General features: G+C 36.7%; 1 protein-coding gene across 4 annotated transcripts in view; it reads left to right on the plus strand.

Moving 5' to 3' along the window:
* Window positions 1–12,809, plus strand: part of SOX6 (SRY-box transcription factor 6) — a 385,626-nt gene that overhangs the window by 53,935 nt on the left and 318,882 nt on the right. For all 4 annotated transcript variants that reach the window (XM_040557484.1, XM_040557486.1, XM_040557485.1 and 1 more), the window contains one exon: window positions 3,294–3,367. The gene's annotated coding sequence lies outside the window, so the exon portion shown is untranslated. The remainder of the gene's footprint in view (window positions 1–3,293; window positions 3,368–12,809) is intronic.

Consider the following 12,809-nt stretch of genomic DNA (forward strand, 5'->3'; position numbering starts at 1 on the left):
GCTGGCTTCCTTCATGCTCACTTTTCACTGTGCACAGAAAATACAGACTACCTGTAGAAGCTGTATCTTAGAAGAATCAGAAAATTTTAATGAAAGATTTTATAGAATGAACATTTTTTTCTGCTTTTCAAAGGTGGTAAAATCTTTTATTGTGCAAACTGAAATCTCTTGGAATTATTAGAGCTGACTGTTTGGGAGGATAGAAGACTTTTATAAGTGACTGCATAAATAAATAAATTCTATTTATGGAATTTTCTTTGGCTCATAACAGTTAGAGCACACAAGATCCTGTGGTCACCTACTGATGTTCCTAAACTGTTTTATGTCTAGGGTTCTCTTGATCTCAATATGCATTTGCAAGACAAGCAAAAGGTGCCTGAAATCATTGCATAGGTTGCTCTTACAGCTTTGCTTTTCTCCTTTCATAGTGGGACTAGGAGAGCTTGTCACTGATAAGGATGCCAGAAACTTTCCTAACAAGCATCTAAAATACCTGCAGAAATTGCAGGTACTGAGAATGTTTTGAGAGCATTCTGACTGCAAAATAGCTGAGGAAAGTTTCTGATGAGACTTGTACCAATTGAATCAACAGAATATTTTAAAGAAAACTTTGTTCTTGTATATATTTCTGCAGCAACTCTTTACCTGTGTAGTCACTTGGAGCTTATCTTCAGACATCAAAAGTGAATATAAAAGTGGTTTAAGCTAATAGAATAAGAGCTAGGCTTCTGAAAGGGATAGGTCTTTCTTCTCAACGTCAGTGGGAGCTGGCCTCCCAGACACCTTTAAAAGCATGGTGTGAGTCTTTTATCGATTGCAGGGACAGGTGCAAAAATCTACATGGCACAGCTGCTGACCTGTGTAGTAGGCATTCGGTTTATCTTACTTATAGCATACATTTATATTTAATTATACACATTGTATAGAATATAGCTGATAGAAATTTTATGATGTTAACGTTTGATGGACAGAGAGCTTTTTATATGGAAAAGGAGAGTTTATTTTTTTTAAGCCAAAAAAAACCCACAAAACTGGAAATCTAATAAGAACTAAATGATACAAGGCTCATTCATAGAGTATAGAACTGCAGATATTAAAAAAAAAAAAGTATTTCATCTAATTAGGTCATGAGAGTTTGCGTGTGAATGTCTGTTTTAGCTATATTGTCTATCTTTTGAGCCAGGAACTGTGCGAGGTAAAATGAGTCAAGGTAGTAAAAAACAGGTGTCATTTTCCTCCCTATAAACCTTAGGTATCTCATACTTGAATTTTCGCTGTAAATAACTGTTTCGGATCAATTAGTGTTTTCATAATTTTACTTGGACTCTGGTTGTGCTGGCAGAATACTCTTTTTACTGAACTCTTACTAGATTTCTTTTGAATGCACTATACAAAATGCACTATCTTATTACATTTACCAAGGAAATGTGGTTGAAAGAAAAGTCATTTTTGATAGTTTTGTATGATTTACTAAATACAACAGTCTAGCTCAGATGAGTCTATTTTGAGAAGAATGCTGTTTGGGGTTGGGTTTTTGTTTTCCCACCGTGAGCAGCTGCATACTGGCTAAGTCCACAGCTGATTGCTAGTTCCTAGGTGTTATCTGAGCAAAAAGCCCTAATTTACTCACGATCATCAGGCATAGTTGGCCCTGTGCTGTCTGTCTTATTCACATTGTTACTTTAAGAATCAAGGCTTCACATACATAATATTCTGCATTTTTTTTAAACCAAGCTTAAGTTCTTCCTGATAGATTAACAGAATGCTAAAGCTAAATTTTAAATTTTGTATATTTAACCTTTCCCCCTAATTGCTTGCCCAGAATAAAGGTTTGGTGCTTTGTTCCTAAATTCTCTACATGAGGTGGTGTGCATTAAAGTGTATTTATACTCTTTCGGATTAATTAACTGTGACCTTATGAACCACTGTCCTTGTTTAATTGGTGGCTCCAAAGCACACTAATGGCATAAATCAGCTGATAATGAGATTCGGGCTTGCTTTTAAAATATATAATAACACAGCATTGATACAGCAAATGAGATTTGTTGACTTTCTGTTGGTATTACAGGAGAGAAGACACAATTAAATGTGTACTTTTGGGATGGGGGAGGGCTTGGTTGGAATGAATAATATGCACTTCAGGGTGGGTGTATGAAATAAGGAGGATATTCTACATCAAGATAAGTTTGGTATTCTCTCCTTGTCTCTAGGCAATGCACAGTACTGGCTGGTGCACTTTAGGATACAGAAATGTTGTGGGAAGGTGTTTCTTAAAGATTACTGGAGGCTAACAAAAATGATGATTTCGTCTTAAATATAGTTACATGTTTTTAAACTAAGCCTACACCCACTGTTTTATGAACTGCAAATTAATCAGATAGCTCCTGGAGAACAAAAAGGTTTTGACCTAAACTAGTTGCCCAGGCTCCATTACTATTTTCAGTTTAATGTTACCCATATCCATCCTCACATTTTGGAAAGAAAACAAGGGCTCTGCAACAAAGTTTCTTTGTTTTCCTAAGAACTAAAAATGTACTGTATGTAGACCAAACAATAAAAATAAACTACTGAACTACCTTCTAATGCATGGGGGTTCTGGAGAGAGGAAACCATGGATATTTAGAGACATAAAGTGAGTCATTGTGCTAGTTAAAGAATTTTATAAGGCAAGCTCTGTGGGTTTGAGTTGCATCTGTTACCTTTCCAGCTAGAACTGAGGGGTATGCAGGAAAAAGAGTGTTGGATTTAATCATGCCTTATAGTGAACACATTGTACTTAGACTAAGCTTCTAACCAGGATCTAGACCATAGGAGAACAAAATTGTCAGTCTATCTTTTTGTATGAATTTTGCCTCAGAGGGGTTCCAGTTAAACACACCTAAACAGTAACAATTTAAACCACTTGAGCTGCAAAATGCTGCTAACAAAATACTTTTTAAAAGTAATGAATGTTCTGTAACATGTAAAAAAAAAAAAAAAAAAAAAAAGCCTCAAAGCTATTTTCCTTATTAAAAGATAACCATGCTTGCATTTATGACAGTTTGTAGAAGCTGTAATGGACTGGTTGCTATGGTGTGAGATGTAGACCAATGAAATAATTGTTTCTCTTGGTATTGGCTTCCTGGAAACAAATTCTTTGTAAATTACTTGGCTGAAATAGTGACAACAGTCTTGTGTACTGCTTTATTTAGTTCATAGTTAAAAATCACAACTACTCTATAGTAATAAAAAAGTAAAATTTATCACTTCTGTGCTTTCTTTTAACTTTTTTTTTTTCCCTTTTAAATTTTCAGGTCAGTTTCATGAATTCAAAAGCAACTTACCAGTGACTTCTGGGAGCTGGGGCTGATTTTTTTTTTGCGTATTTGTAAGTATTTATTGATTAATTTTCCTGTTATGTGTGTCTTTCTAATACTGTTTTAATGCAAAGGATTGAAACTATTTTAAAATACTATTGTAATATCACCAGTTTAGATTCTTCTTTCATTAAGAACATACCCAGCTACTTACAAACTTTTTGTAGTTTTTTGCTACCAACTTAAGATTCAGCTGTTCGCAGGGGCTTACAGATACTTAAATTAACAGTGCATATTCCTGTTTCTTTTTTTTTAAATGATAATAATGAGAGAACAGTGTTGCTTACAGCAACACATTAGTTATGAGTCTGTTGCTAACAGTGTCAGTACATCTTCCTGTTGTGATTAAAATTGTTTCTAGTAGTGAATTGGGGCAGTGATTCAAGACTGACAGGACTTTTAGAGGAATTATTACATGGGTTAATGGAGGAAATGCGAGGACAACCAGTATCTGTTGAACTGGGAATGTATTTATATTTACCCTGGAGAAAGCTGACCTTTATGGTTGCAGCAAAATGACTGAGAGTGTGGTCATTTAGGCCATGGCCCAAGAATATGTTTCAGCATATGCCCAAGTTCAAACAGAACAAATGGGACTAGGCCTCTACATAAATGCTTTGAGAAAGGGAAGGTTAGAGGAGAGGATGTGGGAGTAAGACACTTATTTATACAACGAATAGAAAGCTTTCAGAATTACTGTTTTGGATAGTCTTCAGCTTCAGTCAAGTATAATAAGGAAAATCTAATGGGACTTAGACTTGGCATGATATAAATTATTGCAATACCTCTTGTATGATGTAGCACAAATGAAACCAATCTATGCAGCCTGTTCTCTTAAGTCACAAATATAGTTTATGAATAAATATTTATTCAATCATTTGTGGAAAAAGATGTTCACAGAACTACATTCATCAGGGAAAAATATGGCTGTTTCTCCTCTCAATATGGAAATGCATTCAATTTGTACTAACCCTTCCTCTTTACAAATGTTCATTTTCATACATGGTTTTGCCATTATATTTGCAGTTTCCTTCACTTACAGGTCAGTAGACATTTGCATCTTTTTAATGAACGTTGTCAGTCGTATTTAAAGAAAATATTGTTATCAAATAAAATGAACAAATTAAAAGAGTATTACCTTTGAAAAGCGATTTTGAGATGGCAGTGTAAGGTTATGGGGTGATTACTGAATCAGTAGTGAGATGTTTGCTGTAACTTTTCCAGGCTTTGCCACTTCATGTTTCCTTCAAGTTATCACTTAAGTTTTCTGTGCCTCATTTTTTCTCATCTATGAATAGAAACAGTAATATATCAGTAAATACAAACAATACCTATTTATACCTCAATATTGAGTGTGCTTTCTTGTCAAAGCAATGGAATAAATACTATTGTAGAGTCACAGTGAATGTCATTGTGCGTACCAAGCTAATTGGATGAGAAGCTGTAAGTATTGTTTAATTCGTGCACATGTAGTAGAATAAACTTATGAAGTGCTTTAGTAGTTGTATTATAGAATCACAGAATATCCCAAGTTGGAGGGGACCCACAAAGATCATCGAGTCCAACTCCTGGCTTCACACGACCACCCAAAAACCAGACCACACGTCTGAGAGCTTTTGTCCAAACTCTTCTTGAGCTCTGGCAGGCTCAGTGCTGTGACCACTGCCCTGGGGAACCTGTCCCAGTGCCCAACCACCTCTCAGTGCAGAACCTCTCCCTAACACCCAGCCTGACCCTCCCCTGTCCCAGCTCCATGTCGTTCCCTAGGGTCCTGTCACTGTCCCCAGAGAGCAGAGCTCAGCGCCTGCCCCTCGACTCCCCTTGTGAGGAAGCTGCAGGCCACCATGAGGCCTCTCCTCAGTCTGCTCTTCTCTGGGCTGAGCAATCTCAGTGACCTCAGCTGCTTCTCATATGTCTTCCACTCTAAACCTTTCACCATCTTTGTCACCCTCCTTGGGACACACTCTAATAGTTTTCTATGGACTTGTGATCTGAGTCTTGCCTGTCTTGGTTAACAATGGCAATGTTCTCTGGTGAGAACAGGACAAAAATTGACATAAAATGTACTTTGCAATGTTTGTGTTTAGGTTAACCAAATAAGTAGTTAAACTATAATGCAAAATATGGACTATTGTTATCACACAACTGTACACTGGCTTTTGCAGAAAAAGGTTAGTAGAGTTAAGACACCTTACATATCGTGACCATTAGAGCTGGAACACAGTTCAGCAGTCGTACCAGAGAAGACAAATAAATGATTGTACGAAATGACTATGAAATGAACTATAGTCTAGTCTTTTATACGTATTCTCTGTAAATTAGCAGAGAATCATATTAACAGGAATATCTGGAGACGCTAATACTACTGCTGACTGATTATGTTCTTTGATTAAAGGACTTATTTTGGTATTTAGCACTGTATATCTGGGAACATACACATCCTACATTCACATAAGCTGAAAATAAAACGTAGAATGTACAACTAAGTGATACAGCCCAGTGTCTCCTCACATAATGAAAGCAGGATTGAAGTATACATTCTACATTAATACAGGTTTAGATCTTCTTAAATCATCTATATTGTACCTCTCCAACTTGAAAATATTCTTTACATAATATACGTCACTTCAGCAGATAAAGACTCACAGTATTCAGCAACAGTAATAAGTATAGTGTCAAAAATTTTCACTGTGCGCTGTAGACTAGTAGGGCATGCTGTTATTTCAAGTTTCTTTCAATTTAAAGGCTTGATTTCTGCAAATACTTATTCGTGTGAGGTGACTCTGGAAGCTGATGAGAACAGAATCAGGACTTGAGGATGAACAAAAAGGCCCTAAGGAGATGATACTATATAAGATGAGAGCTTTGGGGGTTGGTGTGGAAGACAAAAGGTTTGCATATACAAAGAGTTTTGAGAAGATTCAATTTAAAGCAGCACTTAAAAAACACTAATGAGAAGTGTATACCATTTTTAATGTTACACTATAGTACTTGGGTGTGTTTTTGTAGTGTATTTATTTGATCTATACTCCAAATGGAAGGAGTGTAAATTGACACTAGGAAGATTGATTTTTGAAACTTCATATTTTTTATAAAGGAATACAGCAAGATCAGCAAAATAGTGCTATAGGTCTATACCAAAGCTATTTCAACCAGGGGCTATAATAACTTTTTCCTCAAATATTTGAAAGTTTTGTCATAAATGCATTCTGTTGTAACATGTAATTACTTGGATCATCCAGTTCAGACAACTTTTTTTGTTGTCATATTTGGCTACTTTTGTTCAGGAGAAAACAGGATTGATGATTCATACAAAAGTAAATTTCATGGAAAATGTGACATTTGTGCTTTTGTGTTATGCCCACAGAGTAATTGTCCTAACTAAAGGTTACTTTTTTCAAGAATGTGGGTTTAATTTATTTATCTGTCCTTCTCAAGTAGGTTTGTCCAGTAGTAAACTGCAATGGTTACTTAAAGGTATAGAAGGTAAAATAAATATCCTCTAATAACTGCATGTAAAATGAATTATACCTGTAGATCAGGAGTTGTATATACCTCTTTATTAGCAGTTCAGTTTCTGTGCAAATATTTTATTGTGACTAGTGTGTAAAGTGAAAACAGTGACAAAGGGGGGAAAAAACTCTCTGAAATGAATGGTGGAAAAGCCCATAAAACTTCAGTGTCTCTCTAGAACTGCTCTTCAATGAAAAGCCTGTGTTGAAAATATGGTGAAAATAATATAATTGGCTTTGAAACTAAAATCAAATCACTTTAAAAACAAACAGCAGCATTTTTTGGAAAGGTTTAACAACAAAAATAGAAACACTTAAGGGGCACGCACATGCACACACATCATAACACAAAAAACCTGATAGTGTAAGTAGGTAAACAATCTTTTCAAGCACTTCATCTGATAGCACATGGTCAGAGGGTACATTTTGATTCAAACTCAGTATTTAATGTTTTTCCTCAGTTTTATTTTTAAGGCAATTTTTATACTTGGTTTACTTGGAATGGTTCTATTTAAAACTTAGGGACTGTGTTCAGTTACAGCGTGGAGCATCTGACCAAATAGATTTGTGCTTTGTATTTGTAACAGTTTAGATAAGAATAATAATAATAAAAAAAAACCTCCTAATTTATGACTATTTACATGATAAAGTGAAAGAAGCATAGCTTATTTGGGGCAAGTGAAGGCATGTGGCTTTGGCACTATTTAGCTTTACAGGTTTAATTGGGAATATCTGATGTTATTCTGAAGTCCAGTTTATTTGGGAGAATACTGTGTCTATACTTGCTAGCTAAGCAATATGGTGGACTCAGTTTATAAAAAGTTGATCTCAATTCTTCTCTTCCTAATATCCAGTTGTTCATTTTGGTCAAGGAGGTGTGTATCAGAGTATCACCTCTTTATGGACAGAACTCATTCAAAATTCCTATTAAGGAAACAAAGTGGTGCCTTGCTGGAAGCTCTGTTTGCTGCAACATCCAGAGGTGCTCAGCATGGGGTGTGCTGGAGGTACCAGAGGTCTTCTTCGTCTTCTGTCTGCTTTCCAGCTAACATTTGTGACATGACAATGTAAAATGATGTGGTCATACCATGAAGTAGCCTCTCAGCAATTTGAAGCTTTGTTTTCCTGGGATTATTTTACAAATGGTGAATATAAAATCTGCTATAGTGGGAAACTATTCCCAATCTTACTGGTTTTATGCAATGCTTACAGTACAGCAGCACACAAATTTTCTAATATACAAAGTTCCAGCATATAACATGAGGTATAAATAAATACAAAAGCAAGACAACTGCACTGGAGATTTTTCTTGTCTGAAAAAGCTTCTGTATAAAATACACATATTTTAGACATTTTAAAGAGATAATCAGTTGTGTAGAAACAAAATAGAAAGGAGAAGGACACTTCTTTACACTTGAGTAATGCTATCCTCCTGGATGCCCAAGTACATTTGCCAGTGTGGGTCAAATGGAAGCATACTTGCATTCTTCCAATGCTGTGTAGTTTCACCTGAAGAGCAGAAGGTGTAAGAAAAAAGGACTGAAGGAGAGAGAGAGGTGACTGCAATAAACTTCTCACTTTTGGTGAGAACAGGACAGAAGTCCAAGCAAAACTACCACAAATTTTATTTGGTTTTCAGTTTCTAAGAGTCTCGTGCCCCTCCCACCTTTGCTTCTAGATGGGATGTCTGGTGGACTCCCCGTATGAATTTTTCCAAAGCTGTGTGGTTGTGGTAGGGACTTCTGGTTCTCTTAGCAGAAGGAGTGTCTGTTACACGGAAGCATGTTCCTATCTAAGTTCCCATTTACCTTCTGAGTGCAGCAGATGTTATTTTGGCTGCTGGTCTATTGACTGTACAGACTGTTTCTTTGTAGTAAGTAAAAAAAATGAATAGGTATACAGTATGCTTATGTTGTGGAAGCAATATGCATTGTATTCATTTTAGCCAGATTTTCTTATAATAAGCAAATAGCATACCTAGACTACTATTTTGATTTTTAACATAGAACAGAAACGTTGTTTAGTTTCTTACAAATAATGGAATGCATGTCACAAGAGAAAACATACAACATAACAATTTGCATCCACATAAATCCAAAGGGTTTATCGTGCTGTCATGCTTATCAGAGCCTTTAGAACTGCTAAAATAAGGACACCACTGAGGGGGCGAGAGCCATCCAACCAGCTTCTGATATACTGCACAGAGATGTGTGGTCTTTGCCTACTTTTTGATTAAGTTTAACCATTTAAAGAAGCTGCTGCTGGAGATGCTCTTTCAAAGCATTGCCATGCTTTGAATGTGAGGATCTCCTTGTTCCATTGCTGCTCCATACATGTGATGCATGAGATACATCTGCTGTCTAAAAAAACCTTTGCAAAATCACTAAGCAAAAAACTGGAAATCCTCATCTAAACATTTCTATTTTTTGCAAGAATGAAATATGCCATTCAAGTTGCATGCAATCTTGAGAGAGAGGAATCTGTTAGGAAATATTTGTGCTAACAAGCTGAAATAAGAGCATGGAAGCCAAGTATTTGTACAAGTCCATACCTGGACAGAGTCCTAGAGGTTTTCTGCAAGTGATTGGCGTTTACAGAATATTCTTGGAAGAAATGATTGTTTGTCACAAAACCAAAGCCTTAGGTCACTTAACAGTTAGATCTTAGCAAACCTGTAAAGAAAACTTTGTTCCAGCCACACTGTGAGTAGTAAATTATGCAGGGTATTTCTTATTCTTTGTAAATGACACAAAGGATTTCTTATTCTGTGGTGTGGACGGGGAATACTAACAGTTGATGTGAGCATTAACTTTTTGAATCATATTACTTAAAAGGGTAAGGGTTATAAAGTGCCCACAGACAGCTTCATTTTCTCTCTGTCTTCCTAATGCACACATACCAATGGCTGTTTGATTCATTTATTGACATAAAACAGAATTGCTTAGAACTAACCACTCATTCATCATAATCACAGTTACAGGAGGGTGTGGGGTAAGAGGTTAACTGCTTGCTAGATGTATCAAGATCTTTGGTATATACCAAAACCTGACTTGATAGAAATCTGATAATGGGCTGTTGAAGTTAAAACATAAGTGTTAATAGCTAAATAAAAAAAAAAAGAAAAAAAAAAAGATATAGACTATATTATAAAACACTCACATTTCTAAAGTTAATTAAAAAGAGCTGATCAAAGTGAAACCCCTTTAAAAATGTTACTTTAAGATATTAAAGATAAGATAGAGCACAAAGGTCAATTTTAAAAATCAGTGCATTTTTTTAAATTCATTTTCCATGAAATGGGTAGGCTTCTTGTCAGCACTTTAATTAATAATGAAAATATAAATGTGAAAAACTTCATTTTTACTTTAGTAGTTTAAGTTCATGCACAATGATGATGAACTAATATTTGGGGTATCTAAATTAACAAGGCATCTGACAAAATCAATTTGAACTAACTGGGGACAGCTTGCTGTTCTTAATATGTGTGATGGATTCGGTACTCTGCATCATAAAATATTCAAAGACTACACTTAATTGTGTAAATACCATATTATCTTCATGGGTTTATTAGAGATTACAGTATAATCTTGGCTCTGAAAGTTAGTCTGAAGGATGCTCCCTGCAGGAGCCAACAAGCCCCAGGGAGTAATTAATCCAATTCCCCAGAGCTAAAACAAAGCAGGTTATGTGGTTGTTTTTTTTTTTTTCACCTCTCCTGCCTTCCCTGATGAAACAGTTCACAAAATCTAAGACTTCATTCAAAGTTCTTATTTTTGTATTAAAATAAAAGCGTGATCTAGAAAAGGAGATGACTTCTGTCTGGAAATTGGCAGGAATTAAGGTCTGACTGAAACACATGGTCCTGCAGAAGGACCTGAAGTACTGTAGAAAACCAGGAAGGAAAATGGATGCCTAGCTAGTAAACTGGCCATGTATTTGGAATTCTTACTGCTTTACTATCTATTTTCTCTGAAATGCTTTAGTATTCAATACTTTTCTGTTTGAGAACTGCCTGGTCTCAAACAGAAGTGGGAGGGCACTTTACTGTGAGGGTGACAGAGCACTGGAGCATGTTGCCCAGAGAGGTTGTGGAGTCTCCTTCTCCGGAGATACTCAAAACCCATCTGGATGCCATCCTGCACAATGTGCTTTAGGTGATTCTGCTCGGCAGGACTAGATGATCTTCAGAGGTCCCTTCCAAACTTGGCCATTCTGTGGTCAGTGACTAAACCCATCATTTATTTCCCCAGTAGCACTGAACTACAGTTAGATTTGCTGAAGTGATCAGAGTAAAGTGCAGGAATTTGGAGCCTAAATGCTTAGCATTATGAAAGTGAAGTGAAAATTTCATTCCCCCAAAAAACCATTGCTAACCGTCTAAAACTTGAGAGGCGTTCCTACAGCAGGCAAAAGGGATTGGAGATGTGCTTAAGTTGGAGTGTGTGGTAGCACTCCTTGCTCCTATTTCAGCAATATAATTTTATGAACATCGTGTCAGGCTTGTGATTAGCCAATCCATCAGTGGAAAGCTGGCAGCCCTTTACATTTCAGAGACAAAGAAAAATTCCAGAATGTACTTGGTATTTTACACAATTCTGTGAAGTTCATTGAACTTGCTTTTATTTCTCCTGTATTTCAGAGATATTATTTAGAATTGAGCATGCTATCTTAATAGAACATGCACTATTGATTTATTAAAAGATATAATATTTTCTATCGTCTTTTTATGTCTTTGGGGTTGTTTGTACTATTGGTGTTTTATTTCATTGTTCCATTTTTACCAAGTGATTACAGTTTGTATAAAATCCAGCAGCAAAAATAAAAAGCTGAAATTATTCTTTCTAAAATGCAGTGTTCTGTATTTGTCAACACTAGGTTTCATGTTGCTCTGCTGCTTCTTAACCCAGTATTTTTAAAGTATGGTTAGAAAGTCTTAATTTTATGGAACATTTCCTTCTCCAAATCATGATGCAGATTTTAATATAAATTTTGGAAAAGCCATTTCCCCATCAACTGTGTTGAACTCCCCCCACACCCCATATCTGCTAAAGAACAGTTATATACGAGAGCTCGTTCATCCTATATTGCTTGGGCAAGTTTTTATTGTGAGGTTATTGGCCTTCTTACATTGCTTATATACTAAGGTAACGTCCCACCCAAGCAAGTAGTCCTTAAACTTCCTTGCTAATTTCATTAAAGCCTGACAGTATATCCATATTTGTAAGAAGTATGAGCAGGCTAGAAGGGAATCTTTTGCCCAGGGGTTTCTTTGCTAAGAATGGAACCATATTCACTTGCCTCTGAAATACTGGGTATTGGTTGTTGCCCACTCCAGGATTCATCAGATCCAGTATGGGAACCTAGTTTGTTCTTCAAACTCCAGGTTGTGAAATATGATCAAGGAATGAACAAACTGCATATCACAGAATCATCTAGGTTGGAAGAGACCTCCAAGATCACCTAGTCCAACATCTGACCTAACACTAGCAAGTCCTCCACTAAAGCATATCACTAAAGCTCTACATCTAAATGTCTTTTAAAGACCTCCAGGGATGGTGACCCAACCACTTCCCTGGGCAGCCCATTCCAATGCCTAACAACCCTTTCAGTAAAGAAGTTCTTCCTAATATCCAACCTAAACCTCCCCTGGTGCAAATTTATCCCATTCCCCCTCGTCTGATCACCAGGCACGTGGGAGAATAGACCAACCCCCACCTCACTACAGCCTCCTTTAAGGTACCTGTAGAGAGCGATAAGGTCGCCCCTGAGCCTCCTCTTCTCCAGGCTGAACAATCCCAGCTCCCTCAGCCGCTCCTTGTAAAAGACCTGTTCTCCAGACCCCTCACCAGCTTTGTTGCCCTCCTCTGGACTCTCTCGAGCACCTCGATGTCCTTCTTGTAGCGAGGGACCCAAAACTGAACACAGCACTCGAGGTGCAGCC

The sequence above is a fragment of the Cygnus olor genome, chromosome 5 (assembly GCF_009769625.2).
Source record: "Cygnus olor isolate bCygOlo1 chromosome 5, bCygOlo1.pri.v2, whole genome shotgun sequence".
Lineage (NCBI taxonomy): Eukaryota > Metazoa > Chordata > Aves > Anseriformes > Anatidae > Cygnus > Cygnus olor.